Genomic DNA, 21854 nt, shown 5'->3' with positions numbered 1-21854 from the left:
CGTTCATTGTGTCTCTGTCTCTTCTTTTAATTTTTGACATTGCAATCCTGGCTGCTGCAAGGTGGCTGCTGCTTTTTCTGTTTGCTGTAACACTGCTATCACCTCTTCCCTATGTCCAGGGGGTCTTCAGGTATCTCCCTGTTGACTTCCTGACCCATATCTTTTTCTGTAATCTTCTCTCTGTTCTTTTCCCTGTCTAATGATTCTCTATCATCTCAAACATGTCTGCACCCTTTGCCACCATCTTGATTCTCCTCGAGATGTCTTAATACATCCACTTTCATTTCTGATTTCACTGGTGTAACTTTGGCATTTAAAGAGTTTAGATGAGGGCCCAGTGGGATAGTGTAGTGGTTAAAGTCCTCGCCTTGCATGCACCCGGGACCCCATATGGTCACCGGTTCTAATCATGGCGGCCCCGCTTCCCATCCAGCTCCCTGCTTGTGGCCTGGGAAAGCAGTTGAGGGCAGCCCAAAGCTTTGGGACCCTGTACCCACGTAGGAGACCTGGAAGAAGCTCCTGGCTCCTGGCTCCTGGCTTCGGATTGGCTCAGCCCCAGCTGCTGCAGCAGCTTGGGGAATAAACCATCAGACAGAAGATTTTTCTGTCTGTCTCTCCTTCTCTCTGTATATCTGCCTTTCCAGTACAAATAAATAAATTTTTTTTAAAGTTTAGATTTTTAAAAAGTGAATCAGAAAATTCTCAATGGGTAGCACCATGGAGTAGTGGGATAAGCCTCCAGCATCCATTATGGGCACCATTTCTTTTATTGACTGCTTTACTACTTATCTAGCTCTCTGCTTAAGGTCTGGAAAACAATCAGAGAATGGCTCAAGTCCTTGGACTCCTGCACCCATGTGTGGGAAGCCTGGAAGAATCCTGGTTTTAGATTGGTCCAGCTCCAGACTTTGCATCAGAGGATGGAGGAGCTCTCTTTGTGTCTCTCCTCTCTTGGTAACTCTTTTCAAATAAAAATTGTATGTATGTATGTATTTATTACTGGAAAGTCAGATATACAGAGAGAAGAAGAGACAGAGAAGAAAGGAAGATCTATCTTCCATCTGCTGATTCACTCCCCAAGCAGCTGCAACAGCTGGAGCTTATTCTGGGTCTTTGGACCATCTTCGACTGCTTTCCCAGGCCATAAGCAGGGAGCTGGATGGGAAGTGGGGCTACTGGGATTTTAAGGAAGTTTATTAAGAATTTGATAGAGCCTGTTTCATACCACCACCACCATTGTCTTAGGTGCTAGCTTCTGAGTAGCATTCTAGGTTTTAAATACATTTACTCATTTTATCCTCACAGCGATCCCATATATAATTACTATTATAATTATCATTTCTAATTAACAAAGACAGTAGACACAGAAAAGTTAAATATTTTTTTCTAAGATGCATATCTGATAAGCAGAGAAATTTATATTTGAATACAAGTTTCAGCTTATGCTTTCTAATACAAAATCAGTTAAATTCAATGAGAATTTATGACAGATATTGTGTTACTTGCAAGGTGTAAGAGAGGTATAAGCTGGTGTGGGCATTTAGCTTTAAGGAAGCAGAACCAGCATGGGAGCTTGGCTTAGTGGTTAGGATGCTGGTTGGGACACCTACACCTCATAACAGAATGTCTGGATGCAAGCACTGGTTCTCCCCCCACTGTCGAACGAACTGTGATGGCTCAAGTGAGTCCCTGCCTATGTACCTGAGAGACCTGGGTTGAATTCCTTGCTCCTGATGTGGGCTGCCTGCCCAGGACCCAAGCAGCATGCTCTCTCTGATCATTACTATTTCTAAAGATGCAGTTTGTTGTTTTTATATTTGAAAAGCAGAGTTACACAGAGTCTTCAATCTGTCAGTTCACCTCCCAAATGGCCACAATGATTGGAGACAGGCCAATCCAAAGCCAGGAACCAGGAGCTGCTTCCATGTTTCCCAAGTGGCTGCAGGGGCTCAAGGACCAGAGCCATTCTCTGCTGCCACCTAGGCCACATGAAGGTAGCTGGATCAGAAGTGGAGCACCTGGGGCATGAAATGACATTCAAAGTCCAGAGTGCTAACCATTACACTATGGGGCCATCCTATGAAATGACATTCATATGGCATGCTGGCACAACAGGTGGAGGCTATCATGCCATGGTGCCAGCCCTATAAATACTATTGTTAAAAGAGATAGAGAAAGGCCATGGTTGGTGTTCTTTGGAAGTCTACACTTCATGAAAACATCCTTGCTAATTATACTTCTTCCCTAGATGCCATAAATAATCTCTACTTACTTAGGCATCTGCCTCAAATCTATTGAATATTTATTCTATGCTATGTATAGTTCTAGATGAACAAAAGCAACAAATCCTATATCTACATGGAACTACTGAGGGATAATAAACAACTGAGTAAAATATACATCAGAAAGTGAGAAGTACTACAGAAAGTTTATAAGAGAACAGAGATTACAGCATGCTGGAATAAAGGTGGGAATGACAATTTTAAATAAATTGGCCAGGTAAGTACTTGCTGAGATGTTGACTTGTACTTCAAGACCTGAAGATATCCGTGAGGCTATCTGAAGGAAGAGGATTCTTGGGAGAGGACCAACAATGGCAAAGATCTTGAGGACAGCACATGCCTGGAGTGTTGCAGGAACAGTGAGGAAGCCAGTGTGGCTGGATTAGAGACAAGTTACAGTATAGAGTTGGTCAGGAAGGGCATTTGAGACAACTGTTCAAGATAATACATTGGCAGGCCTTGGGCAAAGGAAGTGATTTTAGAGGGATCATCCAGGCTGCTATACTCAAAGTAGATTTTAGATGTGGGGGTTGGAGAAGACTGAAGCAGGGAAACCAGTTGGGAGACTATTGCAAGAATCTGGAGGAAAGATAACGGCAGGAGACGCTGTGATGGAGGTGGTGAGAGGCGGCAAAGTCTGCATAGGTTATGAAGACAGAATTGATCATGCCCTGTGCAATTGCCCAGTGGCTAAATCCTTGTCTTGCATGTGCTGGGATCCCATTTGGATGCAAGTTTGTGTCCCAGCTGCTTCACTTCCCATCCAGCATCCAGCTTAAGGCCTGGGAAAACAGTATAGCATGGCCCAAACCTGGGACCCTGTACCTGCGTAGGAGACCTAGAAGAAGCTCCTGGCTTCCAGCTTTGGATTGGCTCAGGCTTGGCTGTTATAGCCACCTGGGGAGTGAATCAGTGGGCAGAAAATCTTTCTGTAAACCTCAAAATAAATCTTTAAAAAAAACCTAGAACCAATAAATATCCTCCTAAACTTAATGTGGGGTAGTGAGGAAAGAGCAGAGCCAAGGGCACCATCAACACTTTGATCTGGGCAATTTAGAAGAATGGAATTGCCACTTACTGACAGGAAAACAGAGGGAGTGGCAGTTTTCAGTAGTTCTCTTTGGCACACTGTATGGCTGAGATGTCTGTCAGCTACACAAACCATGCTGTGTTGACAGGTGGCTTATGACTGGAGTACAAGGGAGAGCCATGGACTGGAGGTACAATACAGTTGGGCGTTGTTAACACAGAGGGAGTTCAGACCACCTAGAGATTTCTTGAGAGCAACCAAGGATAGAGACAGATGCAGACTTAGCCATCAGCATTTGCAATTGAAGGAGGAAAGCAAGGAGCAACGGAGACAAAACACTGGGAAGAACAGTGGTTAAAAAAATTGCTGTCACATTTGGAAAAAGCACGGGAGAAGCTTGTCTCATTTGTAAGCTAAGTTGATCTGTCTCCCAAGACCAAATTATATATGTTTAGCAAAAACTTGACTGTGGCTAAGGAAGCAGCATTGATTCTTTTTCACAAACATATTAGAGTTTGCTTGTGTTTATTTGAAAGACAGACAACAGATGGAGATCTGCTGTTTGCTGCTTCACAACCCCAAATGTCCACAGCAGTGGGCTGACTCATGATGTCAGTCTCTGATCTCTCCCCCAGGTACCAGGTTCTCAGCTGCCTGTGCCATAAGCTTTAGGGGTATACATTAGCAGGAAGGTGGTGTAAGGAGTAGAGTCAGGACGTGAACCCTGGCACTCCAATGTGGGAGGCAGGTGTCCCAACAAGCATCTTAACCGAACACCTGTCCTCACAGCCGAAGTACTATTAAGGAGGCAATCAGTTGCACAATGAACTGACCTTTGAAGAATGCTTTGTAGCCTTTTTGGGAACATCAAGAGTTGTGCTTTTCAATAATAAAAACCTGTTGTCTGAGAATATATAAATTAACTCCTAATTCAATTAATTAGATGTTCATGTTTTGTTAGGTAAAAATACATAAGGGGAGATTGCTCAGTTATTGTGGTTATGTAAGCTCTTGAAACTATAAATAATGCGAGTCGGGGTAAATGACTGAATTATATAGTAAAGGTTGGCTGTTTGCACAGATTTTCGTGTCATCTGGGTTTAAAATATTTCTGCAATAAAAATAAAAGCATACTTTCTTAGCGATTCAGTTAACATATAAAATTAGCTTGGAATTATAAATTGAACACAACTGAATAACGCTTCATTTTATAATGTTTAGAAAAACCCAATGATCCATTTAAATCTTAAATATAGGCTCCAAATGGTAGGTTTTGCTCATATTGTATAATAATGCACCTTCAGATTTTCCGAAAAAAAAAATGCAGCCAGATAAACAGAGCCGCTAATGAGAAAGGCAGTAATGAGACTATAATGTAAGGAAGGGCAGGGCACTTTTGCTAAGCTAATGTCTGTCAGTGGAAAGTTGACATGCGTGGATAAGGGCAGCCATAATGCTGACTGACAAACACTCCTGGGTGAAATACTCTAAAGTTCTAGAAAGTTTACTAACTTGGTCTGAAAATATTCTTGTGTGGCATCTAATTTGTATTTCAGATACAATAAAAAATCCTTTTCATAGCATAGACAACTGTGAAAATATATTTGTATCACAATAAAAATAACAACCCATTCAGAATTCACAAGATATAAATTAACAGTGCTTAGGTAAATGACTGGGCCTAGATTTAGTTCCCAACTCCAGCCTCCGGCTAATACAGACCTGGGAGGCAATGATGATGACTCAAGTGATTCAAAGTTGACCTAAGAGCTCAAATCTGGGCCCCCCAAAGTAGCCTAGTGGCTAAAGTCCTCGCCTTGTCTGCCAGGATCCCATATGGGTGCCACTTCATTTCCCCCGGTAGCTCTGCTTCCCATCCAGCACCCTGCTTGTGATCTGGGAAAGCAGTCGAGGACAGCCTAGTGCCTTAGGTTCCTGCACCCAAGTGGGAGACCAAGAAGAGGCTCCTGGCTGCTGGCTTCGGATCGACTCAGTTCAGGCCATTGTGGCCACTTGGGGAGTGAACCAGTGCCATTGTGGCCACTTGGGGAGTGAATCGGTGGATGGAAGATTTTTCTGTCTGTCTCTCCTCCTCTCTGTAGATCTGACTTTCCAATAAAATACAATAACTCTTTAAGAAAAAAAAAAAGAGCTCAGATCTGGAAAGCCATCAACATGGCTTACTGTGTTCTAGGTAATGTACTAGGTTCTGCTGCTGCGAAAATCTATGTAATGCTTGTAAGTGTTATTAAGAATTCACAGATAGGGAGCTGGCATAGTGGGTTAAACTGCTACCTATGAAACCACTATTTCATATGGTGCTAGTTCAAGTACCCCAGGAACTCCACTTCCAATCTGTCTGCCTATTCCTGTGCCTGGGAGAGTGGCAGAGGATGGCCCACGTGGTTGTGCCTCTGTACCCATGTGAAAGACCTGAAAAGCCTCCTGACTCCTGGTTTTGGCTCAGTTCAGCACCAGGCTTTGCAATCACTTATGGAATAAACCAACAGACAGGAGCTCTCTCTGTATCTCCCTTTCTCTTGTAACTGAGCCTCTCAAATAAACTATCTTGAAAAAAAAATTCACAGAAAAAATTATGCTATTGTGTGATAAGTTTTCAGCACTAGGAAGAGAAAAGGAATTATTCTTTGCTTTTAGAGTTTATAAGTCAAACTTACATGTCACCAGCAATAAATTACTGATTAATTGGAAAGAATTTATGAGCATGTTTTATTTTTGCCTCATAGTCCCTCATAAGTCCAAATTTATAAGTAATGATAATCTCTCATAAACTGCACTTATGAGTAATAACCATGCTATTTCAAAACAGAATGTTAAGCTTTTGGTCATGGTCATTAACAAACATGCAGGACAAATATTGTTTATTAGGATAATGTCTTTGAAAAGCTATCAGCTTATTGCAGACATAGTTGTGGTGCCAAGCATGGAAATAGGTAACATCTCACATTAACTTAAAATTGGGAAAAATCACCATCTCATTTTTAAGGATTTATTTACTTATTTGAAAGGCAGAGTTACAGAGAGAGGGAGAGACAGAAAAAAGGTGATATTCCATCAGCTAGTTCATCCCCAAACGACTGCAACATTCAGAACTGAGCTGATCTGAAACCAGAAACCATGAGGTTTTCCAGGGTCTGCTATGTGAGCACAGGGATTCAAGCACTTAAAAGTATCCTTCCAAAGCATCCTTCCCCAGACATATCTGCAGGGAGCTGGACCAGAAGTGGAGCAGCAGGGACTCCAATCAGCACTGTGGGTAGCAGCCCTCTATATCAGGTAGCTGGTCCCTCATCAGCTCATTTTAACCACCAGATCTGAAGTATTTTCCTTGTATATTTAGAACATGTCACTTAAAAAAGATTAAATACTCCGTCATTGTCCATGCCAGCAATGATGGACTTACGACTGTTTATGAAGAACTATACTATAGTAATAATAGAGGGGAACTCAGTTGGCAGGGGTGGGATTTAAGGAGAACGTAATGGAAATCTCAGGGCCTATGGAACTGTATCATTAAAAATTTTTTTTAAAAAAGAAATAAAAGAAAAAAAAGTAAAAAAAAAAAAAAAAAGAAAGATTAATTTGAACTGGTGTGGTAGAGTGGCCACTGCTTGGGATCCGAGTATAGTGAGTGAAAGTCCGAACTTCTCCACTTCTGGTCCAGCTTCCTGCTAATGTGTATACTATGCTAATGTGCACTTACATGGGAGCCCCAGGTGGAGTTCCTGGCTGCTGGCTTCAACTTGGTCCAAGACTAGCTACTGCAGGCTTTTAGGGAGGGGAAGAGCTTTCTTTCCCTCCCCCCCCCACTCTCCTTTCCCTCTTTTTCTACGTCTCTAATACTGTGCCTTTCAAGTAATTGAAAAATAAACACTTCAAGATGCCTGGGTTAATACAAAAGGATCAATAGCTCTGCCTGAGACAGTAACATCTACTCTAATTGATCTTACATAGGTCTTGCTACGATTTTCCCATGGGAGGTTCAGCTGTGACTTCTGTTGCATTGATTTCAGAAATGAGCCAGTCACAGGCACTGGATACACACAATTATTTTCTTTCTTTCTTTTGGCATCTTTTTTTTTATTGTATTTTTGTTGACAATCTTTACATAGTTAACTACGGTAAAAAAAAAAAAAAAGGTTAAGGGGGTATAGGGAAGTGGGTAATAGTATTATGTCCATATTGTTTCCATCATGTATCTGAGGTAAAGGGGGATATTGACAGAGAAGTCCCACCCAGTTTCCCACCCACCCCAAGTCCCGGATGTGGGGCATGCTCTGAGATCCTTGCTCAAATGGTTTTAATAGTTCTCCAGTTATGAATCGCTGCCAGTTTCGCTCGATGAGGTCGTCCACTGATTGACACAGTCTTCATTTGCCCAGTATTTCGCTGCCAACATATAGCTGAGGTGGTTGATTGACTTGTTCTGTCCTGTCTTTTCTTGGCTAGGGTTCTGAGTCCAGCAGTTTGATTGGGGAGATCTCCAAAGAAACTTCGAGGTATTCCCAGACCAGATTCTTGTATGCTCTAGCAAGCACAGGACCCGGCACAATCCGTCACCCCGATCAGCTGGTGGTTTCAATTGCTGGGTTGGTTCTGTTTTCAGTCCTGATTTCCACTGGAACCAATGGGTGTTGCAGTCCAGCCTGGCTCTGCTCAGCACATACTCAGCCCTTGCATCAACCAGTGAGAGCTGCAGCCTAGTCGGGGCGACCCACAATAACCCCCACCAGGCCCGCCCCCTACCCTGATTTGCCAGTATGTATAGCAGACTAGTCCAGTCTGTCCCACATCCTATTTGGCTCTTGTACTTGTCAACGCACAATTATTTTCAAGAGTCAATACTCTATAATTTTTTTAAAGATTGATTTATTTTTATTACAAAGTCAGATATACAGAGAGGAGGAGACACAGAGAGGAAGATCTTCCATCCACTGATTCACTCCCCAAGTGACCGCAACGGCAGGTGCTGAGCCAATCCGATGCCAGGAATCAGGAACTTCCTCCAGGGCTCCCACGCGGGTACAGGGTCCCAAGGTTTTGGGCCATTCTCAACTGCCTTCCCAGGCCACAAGCAGTGAGCTGGATGGGAAGGGGAGCTGCCGGGATTAGAACTGGTGCCCATATGGGATCCTGGCGTGTTCAAGGTGAGGACTTTAGCTGCTAGGCCACAGTGCTGGGCCCTTATACTCTATAATTTTTTAAAATGTTATTTTTTTTTTTTTGCTTATTCCTGAAATCTTTTATTGAAACTTGATGTAGCTTAGATGTACCTTTAATTTATATTATGAGATAAAGTATTTACTAACATTTTGATGTAATTGGAATGAAAGAAACAATATTTTATGTTTTACTTCATCTTTCCAATCTTGTCCTTCTTAGTGGATTTTTTGATATGCTAAGATTTATCATCTTAGGTTCATTGTGTAATTATTTACTATTTGAATGAAGAAAGGAAACGGAAACTGAGACCTCAGGAATGAAATGAAGATGCTGTGTCTTCTTCAGGGATGCAGGGGATAAACCCCACTCCTGTGGTGTTTGCATTCCTACATAACCTCCTGACTGTGGACAGGCGTTTTGACTCAGTTCTAACAAAAAGAATCCAGCAGGAATGTGGTCTCTCTGAGACCAGCCCGGACCTTCTGGTTCACCTGACTATTGTCTTTGTGTTGGATTTCTCACTGAGAACAAAATCAGCTTCTGTGCTGTGGGCTATCGCGAGTCCTGCACAGCTGAGAACTGTGGGGAGCATCATCTGCAAGGAATGGATTGTGCCAGCACCCACTGCAGTGGGTTGGAAGGGGCCTGTTGAGCTCCATTCAACTCTCAAAATAACTGTGGCCTTGGCCAACAGTTTGACATCATTCTCACAAAACCCATTGATCCTCCACCACTTGGCTAAGCAAACCTCTGGGTTTCAGAGTGTCAGACCGAGATAATAAATGTTGTCTTAAGCTACTAAGTTTTGGAGTTAATTTGCTTTGTAGCCATACATAAACAGTATAGAACATAATTCTAGCACTCTTATAATTAAAACTCATTAGACAGATGTCCAGGAGGACTAGTGTTAGACCATATTCCACTCAACAACTAGTGATGTTTTTTTTTTTTAATGTATAGAGTGAGAGTTCACAAAAACTCAAATGCAGAATCTTGTATTTCTGATGGTACATCCCATTTTTCAGCAGCTGGGAAAGCCCTAAAGCTCTGGTGTTAGCCTAGGCTTTAAAATCCTATCAATTAAGTGTGTATACCTGGGGAAGTCTTGTCTAAATCTTGTCTTTTGATCCTTTATTTCCTAAATTTTTTTGGTAAAGATTTATTTATTTTTATTGGAAACTCAGACTTACAGAGAGAAGGAAAGACAGACATAAATAATCTTCTGTCCACTGGTTCACTTTCCAAGTGACCGCAATGGCCAGAGGTGAGCCGATCCAAAGCTAGGATCCAGGAGCTTCTTCTGGGTCTCCCACACAGGTGCAGGGTCCCAAGGTTTGGAGCCATTCTCTTCTGCTTTCCCAGGCCAAAGCTGGGAGCTGGATGGAAAGTGGAGCATCCAGCACAGGAACCAGCACCCATGTGGGATCCTAGTGCATACAAGGTGAGGACTTTAGCTACTAGGCTACCATGTCAGGCCCTCTAAATATTTTTCTTTAAGTTATTTGAATGGTAGAGTTATAGAGAGAGGAGGAGAGCAGAAAGAGAATTTTCTACCATCTGGTTCACTCCCCAAATGGCCTGCCCTGGCTAAAGCCAGGAGCCTGGAGCTTCTTCTGGGTCACTCACATGGTTGCTGTGCTCAAGCAGTTGGGCCATCCTCTTCTGCTTTCTCAAGTACATTAACATGGAGCTTGATTAGAAGTGGAACAGCCAGGGTTCAAACCAGTGCTCATATGGGGTGCCAGTATGGCAAGCACAGGCTTAGCCTGTTGTGTTACCAAATTGGCCTGCATCTTGGGATCCTTAGAAGGAGATAAAAATAATATTGTTGTGATAGTCCTGCAAGATAATTAATTTAAAGTGTCTGGAGCCTAGCATCCATTGACCAAATGTAAGTAAATGTTAATATCATCATCATCATTATCTTAATCAGGTCAGAGGAAAAATATTGTCAACTTTGATTTATTCTTGATATATGTTGTCATAGATTAAGAACCTTTTACTCTTGTTTATCATTAAATTTTTATTTATATAAGGTTAACAAATTTCATGCATTTCATATCAGATTTAAGAATATAATTATAGATCCCATCTTATCTGACCTTTTGCTCATGCTCCCTCTCCCTTTCTTCCTTTTTCTTTTCTTTCTTTCTTTTTTGCATTCACAAGCTTCACCCTCCACAAGAGCCCTTTACTCTTGTTACAATAAAAATATGACCAGGTTCCTCTTCTACAGGGAACTATGGCTCATGTTTATTTCACATCGTTATTTATTAGGCAGCCAAATGTAGGGAGTATTTTCTTTGTTTCCTTTTTCTTTCTTTTTTCTTTCTTCCTCCCCCCCTCTTTCTTTCTTTTTTTCTTTCTTTCGATTCATTTATTTCCACTGGAAAGTCAGATTTACAGAGAGAAGGAGAAGCAGAAAGATTTTCCGTCCACTGGTTCACGCCCCAAGTGGCTGTGAAGGCCAGAGCCAAGCTGATCCGAACTCAGGAGCCAGGAGCTTCCTCCAAGTCTCCCATTTGGGTGCAAGATCCCAAGGCTTTGGGCTGTCCCCGACTGCTCTCCCAGGCCACAAGCAGGGAGCTGGAAGGGAAGTAGAGCAGCCATGACACGAACTGGCGCCCATAAGGGATTCTGGCACATGCAAGGTGAGGACCCTAGGCACTAGGCTGCTGCACTGGGGCTGAATATATTTTTTTTTTAATGGATATTTAGACTCACATATTTCTTATTTAAATGTCAGTAAATTTTTCCCAAGTTAACATGCAGAAAACACAAGTGGTAGAATGACAACACTTTTGTACTCGTTAGGAAAGGAATGTCAAACAGACATAAATAGTGTCCATAAAATGAATAATTTTTTTCCAAAACAAATCAAACTATTCACATACTAGGGTACTTTATGAAGTCCACTAAAGGGGCTGGTGTTGTGGTACAATGAGCTAGGTTGCCTCCTACAGTGTAAGTATCTCATTCAGAACCCAAGTTCACGTCCCAGCTGTTCTGCTTCCAAGCCATCTCCCTGCTAATGTGTCTGGAAGGCAGCAGAGTATGGGTTAAGCGCTTGGGCCCCTGCCACCCATGTGGCAAATTAAGATGGAGTTCTTGGTTTCTAGCTTTGTCCTGGATGGGCAATAGTTATATGGCCATTTGAGGAGTGAACTACTAGATAGAAGATTCTCTCTCTCCCTATCTTTTCTACTGTTCAAATAAGTAAACAAATCTTATTTGAAAGCCTTTACAAAATGGATAAAATATTTTTAGTGTAAAATAAAAAATAGTATTTTGGTATAAAATCCTGTGCAACTTTATTGTAACACATTATATGACTCCTTAAAAGGGATTGTTTCTGTAGGACGATTATTTTCATTCAGCAAGTAAACACTGAGCATTTCCTGTATCCCAGGCTTCTCTCTAAATGCTGGGATGCAGAACAGACATGGCCCAGTGTGTGCCTTATAGGGACTCACTGTACGTGATAGACCAGGCCAGCAGCAACTTTGGGACAGTGTCAGAGTCTCAGTGGGGTAAGGGAGATGAAGATGACAGCGAGTCCCGAGAGCTGTGTCTGAGACACAGAAAAGCAGACAGGAAGGTGGGCTGCTGTGCCAGGCTTTGCAGACTCCTGTAGGCAAGAGCATGCCAGCGGTTTCCAAGGCAGCACAACCTTCAGTATGACCTGACCTTGCTGGGCAGTGCTGCAGAGGGTAGCAGTGCTGAAGCCATCAGGAACTGTTTAGGCCATTCAAGGGCTGGGGTACAGTACGAGGGCACTACCGAGCCAGGGAGGGGTGTTAAGGTAGGGAATGCTTTCCCAGAGTTGCTAAATTGCCCAGTGTGTTTCTTTACTTACAGCTGGGGAGAATGCCTCTTGGGTTGCCTGCTACTCACTCTTCGGAATAGGCCCTATGCTAATAAACCTGTTAGAGAATGGACTTGAATGGGAGGTGGGATGGGAAACAGCAGTTACCCACTCAGAGGAATTGTATTTAGTATGCCAAGTGGATGAAGCAGGTTGACTTCCATCTGAAGTTGAGATGTCATTGTTTAGGTCATGAGGCTGACATTTAGCATTCCACAAAACAGACATGTGTGTGTTTTTAAGTTTGGTAATTGGATGACCACTCCTAGTTTTCAAAGATTTATTTATTTTTATTACAAAGTCAGATATACAGAGAGAAGGAGAGACAGAGAGGAAAATCTTCTGTCCGATGATTCACTCCCTAAGTGAGCGCAATGGCCGGTGCTGTGCCAATCCGAAGCCGGAAACCAGGAACCTCTCCCGGGTCTCCCACGCAGGTGCAGGGTCCCAAGGCTTTGGGCCAGCCTCCACTGCTTTCCCAGGCCACAAGCAGGGAGCTGGATGGGAAGTGGAACTGCGGAATTAGAACCAGCACCCATATGGGATTCCAGTGCGTTCAAGGAGAGGACTTTAGCTGCTAGGCCACGCCGCCGGGCCCCACTCCTAGTTTTTAAAATGACTATATATTTATTTATTTGATGGGTAGAGTGACAAAAAAAAGAGAGTACTACAGAGACAGAGATAGAGCAAGGGAAATAGATAGTCTCTCTCTGGTTCACTCCACTCCCCAAAGCTGCTGCCACAGTCAAGACTGGGCCAGGTGAAAGCCAGGAACCAGGAACTCCATCTAGATCTCCTATGTGGGTGACAGGGACCGTGGTTTGGGCCATCTTCTGCTGCCTTCTGAGGCACATCAGCAGAGAGCTGGGTAGGAAGCAGAACAGATAAGACTAGAACAAACACTCTAATATGGGATGCAGGCATTGTAAAGAGCAGCTTAATACTCTGCACCACAACACGGGCCCCTCAGCTGCAGAATCACCCCTGTGCTCCCAAGGAAATCTCTTCTCCCAGCTTCCAGAACGCGGTGGCCCGTGAGGCATCCAGTTTGCGTGAGCACTCGGCCTTTCGTTCCCCACTGTGCTCAGATCCCTGCACAGCCCAGGTATGGCCCAAGTCTGGATGACACCCCATCATACCTGGGTGTGGGTTTGTCACCTGACAGTGCTGCCCGTTGGGATTTAAGACATCTTTCTACCTTTATCTTCTCTAAAGTGTTGGTGACAAATACATTCAGTTAAACTCTGACATGCACAGGGCGTGTTGCTGTTCTGAGATAATTTCAGGTCAATACTAAGCTCTGTCTTTATGTGCATCCTAGCCAAAGTGCATGGAGAGCAAATGAAGGAAAATCTGTATTCCTCAGGAATAAAATAGAGATTCATGCTGGAGACCAACTTGAAATACTCTGCTACAGCCATTTTTCAGCTTTAAAACATTTATCTTTGGTTTTCACTTTCTATCTAGCATATGGATAGTTTTTCTAATTTGAGAGAGCCAATATCCTAACAGTTGCTCTTCATTAGCCAACACAATCTTATCCTATTTCCAAAAAAGGGTCTTTACATGTAGAAAAAGAGAGGCAACAAATGAAACAACAACAGTAAACAAGAAAAATCAACTGAAAGAAAATATAGGATCAGACTGAGGTTACACATAAAATACGAGAGTACTTCAAAAATTTCATGGAAACTGAATTAAAAGATAAGTTTAGAGACCAGTGTTGAGTACAATGAATTAAGTAACTGCTTCTGATACCAGCATCTCATATCAGAGTGCCAATCCAAGTCCTGGCTGCCCCCTTCTGATACAGCTTGCTGCTAATGTGCCTGGGAAAGCAACTGCACATTGTCCAAGTACTTAGGCCCATACCATCCACATGGGAGACCCAGATGGATATCAGCTCTGACTATTGCAGTTGTTTGGGTAGTGAACTAGCAGATGCAAAAATCTTTCTGTCTCTCCCTGTCTCTGTCATTCTTTCCATTTTTTTCTTGAAAAAAAAAATATTTATTTATTTATTTATTTATTTAAAAAGCAGAATGAGAGCCAGGAAGAGTCAGAAAGAAAGAGAGGAGAGAGAATTCCATCTGCCGGCTCACTCCACAAATGCTAGGTGTGAACTAGGCCAAAGCCAGAAATCAGTGACTCCATTTGAGTCTCCCACATTAAGTGGCAGGAACCCAAGCACTTAGGCCATTTTCTACTGCTTTCCCAGGAACACTGGCAGGGAGCTGGGTTGAAAGCTAAGCAACAGGACTTGAATTGGCATTCTGATATGGGATGCTGGGATTACAGGTGTTGACTTAGCTCATAATGCCAACCTAAGGCATCTTTCTTTCTTTCTTTCTTTCTTTCTTTCTTTCTTTCTTTCTTTCTTTCTTTCTTTCTTTCTTTCTTTCTTTCTTTCTTTCTCTCCTTCCTTCCTTCCTTTTAAAATCCATTCATTTCTATTGGAAAGTCAGATCTACAGAGAGAAGAGACAAAGATCTTCCATCGGCTGGTTCACTCCCTAAGTGGCCACAAAGGTCAGAGCCAAGAGTTTTTGGGGTTCCCACGTGAATACAGGGCTCCAAGGTTTTTGACCATCCTCTACTATTTCTCTAGGCAACAAGCAAGGGGCTGGAAGGCAAGTGAAACAGCCAGGACACAAACCAGCACCCACATTGGATCCTGGTGCATGAAAGGTGTGGATTTAGCCACTAAGCTATCATGCTGGGCCCCTAATAAATGCTTTTTTAAAAAAAAAGTTTATTTTGACGAAAAACAGTTTTGGAATCTTGTGTGTAAGGTTTTTTTTTTTTTCATAAAATGCCCTTTGCATGAAATTTTCAAAAAACTCTCTTCTGTATAGATTACAAAATTTTTGCACCAAAATAAATATATCTTTTGACTGCATTTCCCATGAATTTTTTGAAGTATCTTCCTATATACAATGAAAACTATGGTTTCTGAAAGAAAGCCACCCTTTTCCCTTGAAGTTTTTTAATTGGTCACAATTCCTAGCATCTAGATGATTGCGTGAGTCACCCTCACAGTAGTAGCAGCAGCCTTGAAGAAGCTCAGCAATTTGTGGTTCTGCAACCAAAGACATTTATCTTGCTCTAAGCACATTCACCAACCAAATGTGCTGCAAAGTGCTTTACTGTGGATTACTTAATTTTGCAACAGTCTTTTTTGAAACAGCTGGAGACAAAAACAAAAAGTGACAAATTCAACACTGTGTTAATATCAGATTACCTCATTTTATTAAGGGCACTCAAGGAAGCCTCTTTTAATGACTCAAAAAGCCCCCTACCTCTGCTAATTAATACAAACAGAATGAACGGGGGTGGGGGGTGAGGGTGGGTTGCCTCTCTACTCCACTTCCTAGCTGCAAGGGAGTCTGGTAAATGCAGCATTTAGCTTTTCTGTCTTAGTTAAACAGGAAGACATAGAAAAAGATCAGGAGAGGTACTATGCAGACAGATCTACCAGATCCACATCTGTAATTTCAGTCCCTTAAATATTACTTTAAGGTATGTACTCTGCTCTGGTTGACAAGATGGGAGATTTTGTCTTTCGGCAGGTACTTCCCTTTCTAAATAAACAAGCAACACTTTTAAGGAAATCATTTCCTGCCTTTGCTTTTCCTGCTGTCCTGGACACAGACGCAAGGCCTGGCATGCAGCAGACATCTACAGACTGTGAAGTGACAAGCATGAGAAAGTGACAAGCATGAGAATAAAAGCTAGCACATTAAAGATGATAGAAAAGAAAGATAGGGCCCGAGTTCCTAGTGGCTTTGTTTAGCTAATGCACTAGATTTGTTTGGACTGCCTATCTTTGCAGTAGTTTTTTTTTTTTTAAGATTTATTTATTTTTATTACAATGTCAGATGTACAGAGAGGAGGAGAGACAGAGAGGAAGATCATCCATCCACTGATTCACTCCCCAAGTGGCCACAATGGCCAGAGCTGAGTCGAGCAAAGCCAGGAGCCAGGAACCTCTTCGAGGTCTCCCACATGGGTGCAGGAACCTAAGGCATTGGGCTGTCCTCGTCTGCTTTCCCAGGTCACAAGCAGGGAGCTGGATGGGAAGTGGAGCTGCTGGGATTAGAACCGGCACCCATATGGGATCCCGGGGCATGTTCAAGGCTAGGACTTTAACCACTAGGCCACTGCACCGGGTCCTGGAGTAGCTTTATGAGAACAGGATAAGGCTCAGTTTGCTAAAGCCACAATATTTCACTTTTGTTGGTAGATGCATGCCTAATATAGTATAACCATAGGGATGATGTGCAAGAAGATGCAGAAAAATGATTATTATAAACTTTGGAAGTATTTGAAGATGGGTTGACTATAAACGCAGAATATAAGAATGGAAGAAATCAAGGATGGCTTCTATGTTTTGGCTACATAAAACTGATGGAAATATAAAACTCTGTTTTCATTCAATATGTGGGGAAATTCTTACTGCCGCAGAAATTCCCCCCAAAGATAGAAGACATCTTTACTATTGCTCTCTTTATACCTGTTTTCCATTGAGCCTAAAGAAAAATTGGATTAAATTCATGTGAATTGATGCTGAAGAAGATGGGAATTACCTCACATTGATCGTGAATACTGAGGCTGCAGCATACAGAGCCTCTGGAAACCTTTCCAATTTCTAAAATTTTCTTTTTCATCAAAGTCCAGGTGTACAAAGCTAAACACTTACATCAGCCAATGTGTTCTGTTTTTTATTGCTTTCAGAAATAGACCATTTTAATACTATTTACTTCTAAAGAATACATTGACTTCTTGAATCAGTAAATAATGCCCCACAGCTGGATCAAATAAAATTCCAAACTGGAGTTTTAAAAAATTATGTATTTTTAAGAAATATCTGCCATAGTTACACACACGTGCACATACACACACGTAGGTACTATTTTTCATGAACAGAACAAGTTTTAAATAACTTTTATTTACAGGAGAGGCAGACACACACAAGAGAAAAAGAGAGAATCAGAGTGCATTCTCATTGCTGATTTACTTCCAGTACCCATACTGGCAGGGGTGGGATCAGTTGTCACCAGGAGCTGGGCGCTCAATTCAAAGCACCCTCATGGGAAGCAGGAACCCAATCACCTGAGTCATCACTGTTGCCTGCCAGGATCAGCTTTGACAGGAAGCCAGGCCAGCAATCAGAGCCAGGAATTGGGCCTCGGCAGGAGTCAACCACTAGACTAGACGCCCACTCCCTCCAGGAATTTCTTTGAAGTATATATACACAACCGTCACGTGAAAGAGAAAGACTTGCATGTCCTGGACTCATTACTTTCATTGCTGAGGTTTTCATTCTGTTGATGAGATTATACTAGGAATGTCAAATACAACACTTGCTACAACCATGACACGTGTTACGTCAGCCTTTTAATCACATGTTCCAGTACAGGAACTCATGGGCTGGCATGAGCAGGCTTGGAAGGGTGGAGATGAGCCATTCAGATTCTCCTTCTTTCAAGAATTTGCAGTGAAAGACTAAGTAAATGAGGCAGCTTTGGGCAGAAGGTGAAGCTTCTAAGTTAGGAAGTAAAAAGGTAGCATGAGAGTGACCAGAGAAGGCCTGAGAAGAAAGTGAAAAGACCGGCCTGTATGGTCTCTGCTGGTGGAGCAGACCTGCCATCACCCTTCCTTTGCGTCCAGTTTGGAGTTGCAGTCTGGGTTGCAGCAATGGCATAAGAAGGCTCAATAGCCAATGTTAGACAGAGCCAGAAAGTATCTGAGGTCTTCAGGATTACGGGGACCCACAGCCTCAGACATGCTCCGATCCATACTACAATTAGCTGAGCTCATGTGAGTCAGCCTATGTCTTTTGTAACAAAAGTCCACCCCAAACCCAGAATAGCAACAACCACTTATACAGTAAATCAATTATTTCACTTCTGTGTTCTTTCCAAGCGCTCATGGGAGCAGCATTTGGGGAGCATGGAATTTGTTGGTTGGAAATCCTGGACAGCATATTGTCCAAGGGGAAATCCAAACTCCACATGGGGCATTTCATAGGAAAATCTTAGTCAAATTGCAGCATTGTGTAAAACTAAGCAACCTTTTGCATAGCCTCCCTCCATAAGGGAGAGCAAAGGGGAGCTTGAACAATAGGTTTAAGACCATACGGGATGTTGTCATCCCCCTGCGATGGTGTCCTGGGTCTCCTACCTTTCCTCTCTTTCTCTCCAGGTCCCTTTATCCCAGATGTCTGCTTCAGTCGCATCAGGCAGACACCTGCAAATACAGTACAAACCTACTTCATCACAGCAGGAACAAATCGAGGGAATACGGTAACGTGAAATTCCAAATAATCCAAGTTCAAGTCACTCAAATTGAGACATCCACACTTAACATGGGTGACGAGTGTTTCATGTCACAGAGAACATATCTTATGCCAGGAATCTGCCACTTGGGTCCTGGGGGAAATGGCCAAACACACAGAAGTTTACCCTCGTACACTTTTCCACAGGCCAGGTACCCCTCTCCACTACAATATATGTAACTCTAGGTATTTAGAAACTGTTTTGCGAAATATTTGTATGTTACAAGACTGTAGCCTCTCCTTTCTCCAGCAGTGAATCTAAAACAGGTGGTATGTGAGGTGCCCAGACAAATCAGACCTTGCCTATTCTGCCATTTCTGACACTTTTTCCCTAATTCTTCCTGTTTCCTTGTTAACCAAATTCCACCAGTTCAAATAACCCCGTAAATTAAATGTGTACACAGCTGCTTAAGCAAACAAAGCCAAGAAAAAGAAAAGAAAACCCTTCTTATGCCTCTTTTGTTTGCCAAGTGCAAGAAATCCTGAACCATCCCTGGACACACAAGAGCCTTGTCCTGTGGCAGGGGAGGGCAGGCATGAATGAGAAACAGAAGTCATGGAAGGCTTCTCTGGGGAGATGTGTAAAGGGAGGAATCTGGGGAGAGAAGAAACCAGACATGCTGCTAGGAGCAGCTAACAGAGGAAACTGCAGAAGGAAAGGCCCCTCAGCGCATTCAAGGAATACAACCCAAACCAAGCAGCCTGGAGCAGCACATTACGCAAAGAGGAAATGCAGATCATGGGTTTAGGGAATGACACAGAGGCCAAACAGTGTTGGGACTTACAGCTCATGGTCGCAGGTTTTTAGTCTAAGTGTAAAAGAAAGCCTTTGAGTGCTTTAGGTAGTTGCAATTATCATTTGTTTTATGTTTCACAACTGTTGACAGAGGTTAAATAATGTTCTGAGATGGGCAAAACTAATTAAGGCCATGGAGGTCAGGATGGCTGTTACCCTGGGAGTTCCTGATGAGGAGGAAGATGGGGCCTGGCTGAGGCATTGACAGCCTTCCTGGCCTGCTCCTCCATCTCGGCACTGGTTTTGTGTTCAGGCTGTGACACACTATCAAGCTACACTTTGAAGCTGTGTGTGCCTCTCTGTGAAATATTTGCTAACCAGCCAAATCTTATAATGGCTGGACGGAGAGTCAGCTACAGGAACGAGGCAGAGAGGAGTCCCCTGAGGAAAAGCTGGTGGGGACCTGAACTCACACAGTAGCTGATGGGACAGAAGAAAGATGGGAAGTATTTTGGAGTAAAATGGCTAGAAATGGTAAAAGACTGAATATATGAGTTTTAAGGAAAAGATTGCCTTCCAGTGTTCTGACTGGAGTAACTAGGTGAAGGGGGATGCCACTTGCTGATTTGTAGGCAGAGGGTCAAAGACTCAGCTCTGGAAATACTCTGTGATTTTGAAAACAGGGTGTTGCCTCCCTCAGTGTAGTCTCCTCTTGACACCCCCAAAGCTTAAAAGCCTCTTTCCTCCCCCACCAAACTTGCTCACCCTGCCCTCTAATAATAGGTTCTAGCCATAAAAGATCACAAAATCACTGTTTTTAAGTTGTTTTTGCAGGTTGCACTATTGCACTACCAAGCTGGCCTAAATCAGTTGTGGCTAGTTTAAGACTAACTAGCAGGGCTGCACTTGCACACAAGAAGGAAAACTGTGGCCTAAAGGTGACATCCAGAACCAAAGTTGAGCAGCACCCGGGGCACTGAGAAAAGGGATAGCTTTCAGGTGACAGTGGTCTGGAGGTGACGACATCTGCCAGTCCTCCTCCCGTAGATGCCTTGAGAATCTGCAGAGGGCTCCACCCAGCAGAGATTGCCCTGTTGATGGGCCCATGTCCTGACTGCCCTTCCCTGATCCTGTGAAACTTTTCCCTGGCTGGGCAGTCATTTCTGAGCTTTGTTCCTGGATCCTTGCTTGGTCATCTCGAAACAATCTTTCTCTCTGCAAACGACTATAGGTTTGCTATTTGGCTTCTGATGCAAGCAATCAGAGTCATCTTGGTTTGTTAACTTTTTTTTTTTTTTTTTTTTAAAGAAGCAGAGAGCAAACAGTGGACAGCAAAAGAAGTCCCATCTACTGATTCACATTCCATGCCTGAAGAAACCAGGACTGGGCTAGAAAAAATTCAACCCTGGTCTCCCACATGAATGATAAGGACCCAATTACTTGAGCTGCCAAGAGCTGCCTCCCAGGGTCTGCATTAGTAGGAAGCCCGGGTCAGGAGCTGGAATTGGGTGGTGAATCCAGGTATTGGGATGTGGGAAGTAGGGGTCTTAATTTCTAGGCCCAGTGCCCCCATCTTTACTAACAATTTTAGGTAACCACAAACCATGCACATGGCAGCATCAAGTAGATTCCTGGTTAAATAAGTAGGTACTCAGAAAAGAGATCCATGATAGAAATCTAAGTATTGTCATTATAGGACTACCGATGATAAAAAAAGAAAAGAAAAAGACATGAGAATGTTAGAGCTCATCCAGGAAAAGAGGGAAGAGTGGAAAGAACCTATCAGCTGTGGTAGGACCTTCATCACTGTGAAGCAAGGAAAAGATAGAAAAGGCAGAAAAACATGACCAGAAAGGCTGAAAGAGCTATAATTGTGCCATCAGTCATAGAGGGTTGACTGGTGATGTGAAGTTAACAAAGGATGCATTGGATTTGCAATGTGGAGGCCACTAATGATATCCATAAAAATCTCAGTCATTGTGGTTACTATCTTACACCTCTCTTTCTAAGATGTCACAGTAACTCTACCTACCTTTCAGAGGTTTTGTTTGTAGTCAGTTAGCATCTTTTGTGAAACCTTGGCTAAATTTGAACTGTCCCATTAGCTGAAAACAAATGTTTCACTTCCATAAAGTAGGTTTCATAATAGTCTCCTCATAAATGTGTTATGGGGAATAAATGAAAGAAAATTACAATTTAGAAAAGTAAATTTAAAAACGACTTATAGCAGCTGGCATTGTGGCATGGTAGGTTAAGCTTCACTTTCAACACTAGCAACAGAAGATGGTTCAAGTGCTTGGGCCCCTGCACGTATGTGGGAGACCCAGAAGAAGCTCTGGGCTCCTGACTTTGTTACAGTCCAGTCCTGGCCACTGTGGCCATGTGGGGACAAAAACCCAATATATGGAATATCTCTTTCTC

At 42.8% G+C, this 21854-nt stretch overlaps 1 long non-coding RNA gene across 1 annotated transcript in view; it reads right to left on the bottom strand.

The window, feature by feature from the left end:
* LOC131481323 (uncharacterized) overlaps positions 1–21854 on the bottom strand; it is a 53210-nt gene that overhangs the window by 23840 nt on the left and 7516 nt on the right. The window contains exon 2 of the long non-coding RNA XR_009246230.1: positions 18544–18609. This is a non-coding gene — a long non-coding RNA (uncharacterized LOC131481323). The remainder of the gene's footprint in view (positions 1–18543; positions 18610–21854) is intronic.

This window comes from Ochotona princeps, chromosome 10, assembly GCF_030435755.1.
Source record: "Ochotona princeps isolate mOchPri1 chromosome 10, mOchPri1.hap1, whole genome shotgun sequence".
NCBI classification, from domain to species: Eukaryota; Metazoa; Chordata; class Mammalia; order Lagomorpha; family Ochotonidae; genus Ochotona; species Ochotona princeps.
Note: the sequence above shows the minus strand (reverse complement) of the source record. Positions and strands in the feature narration are given on the sequence as shown.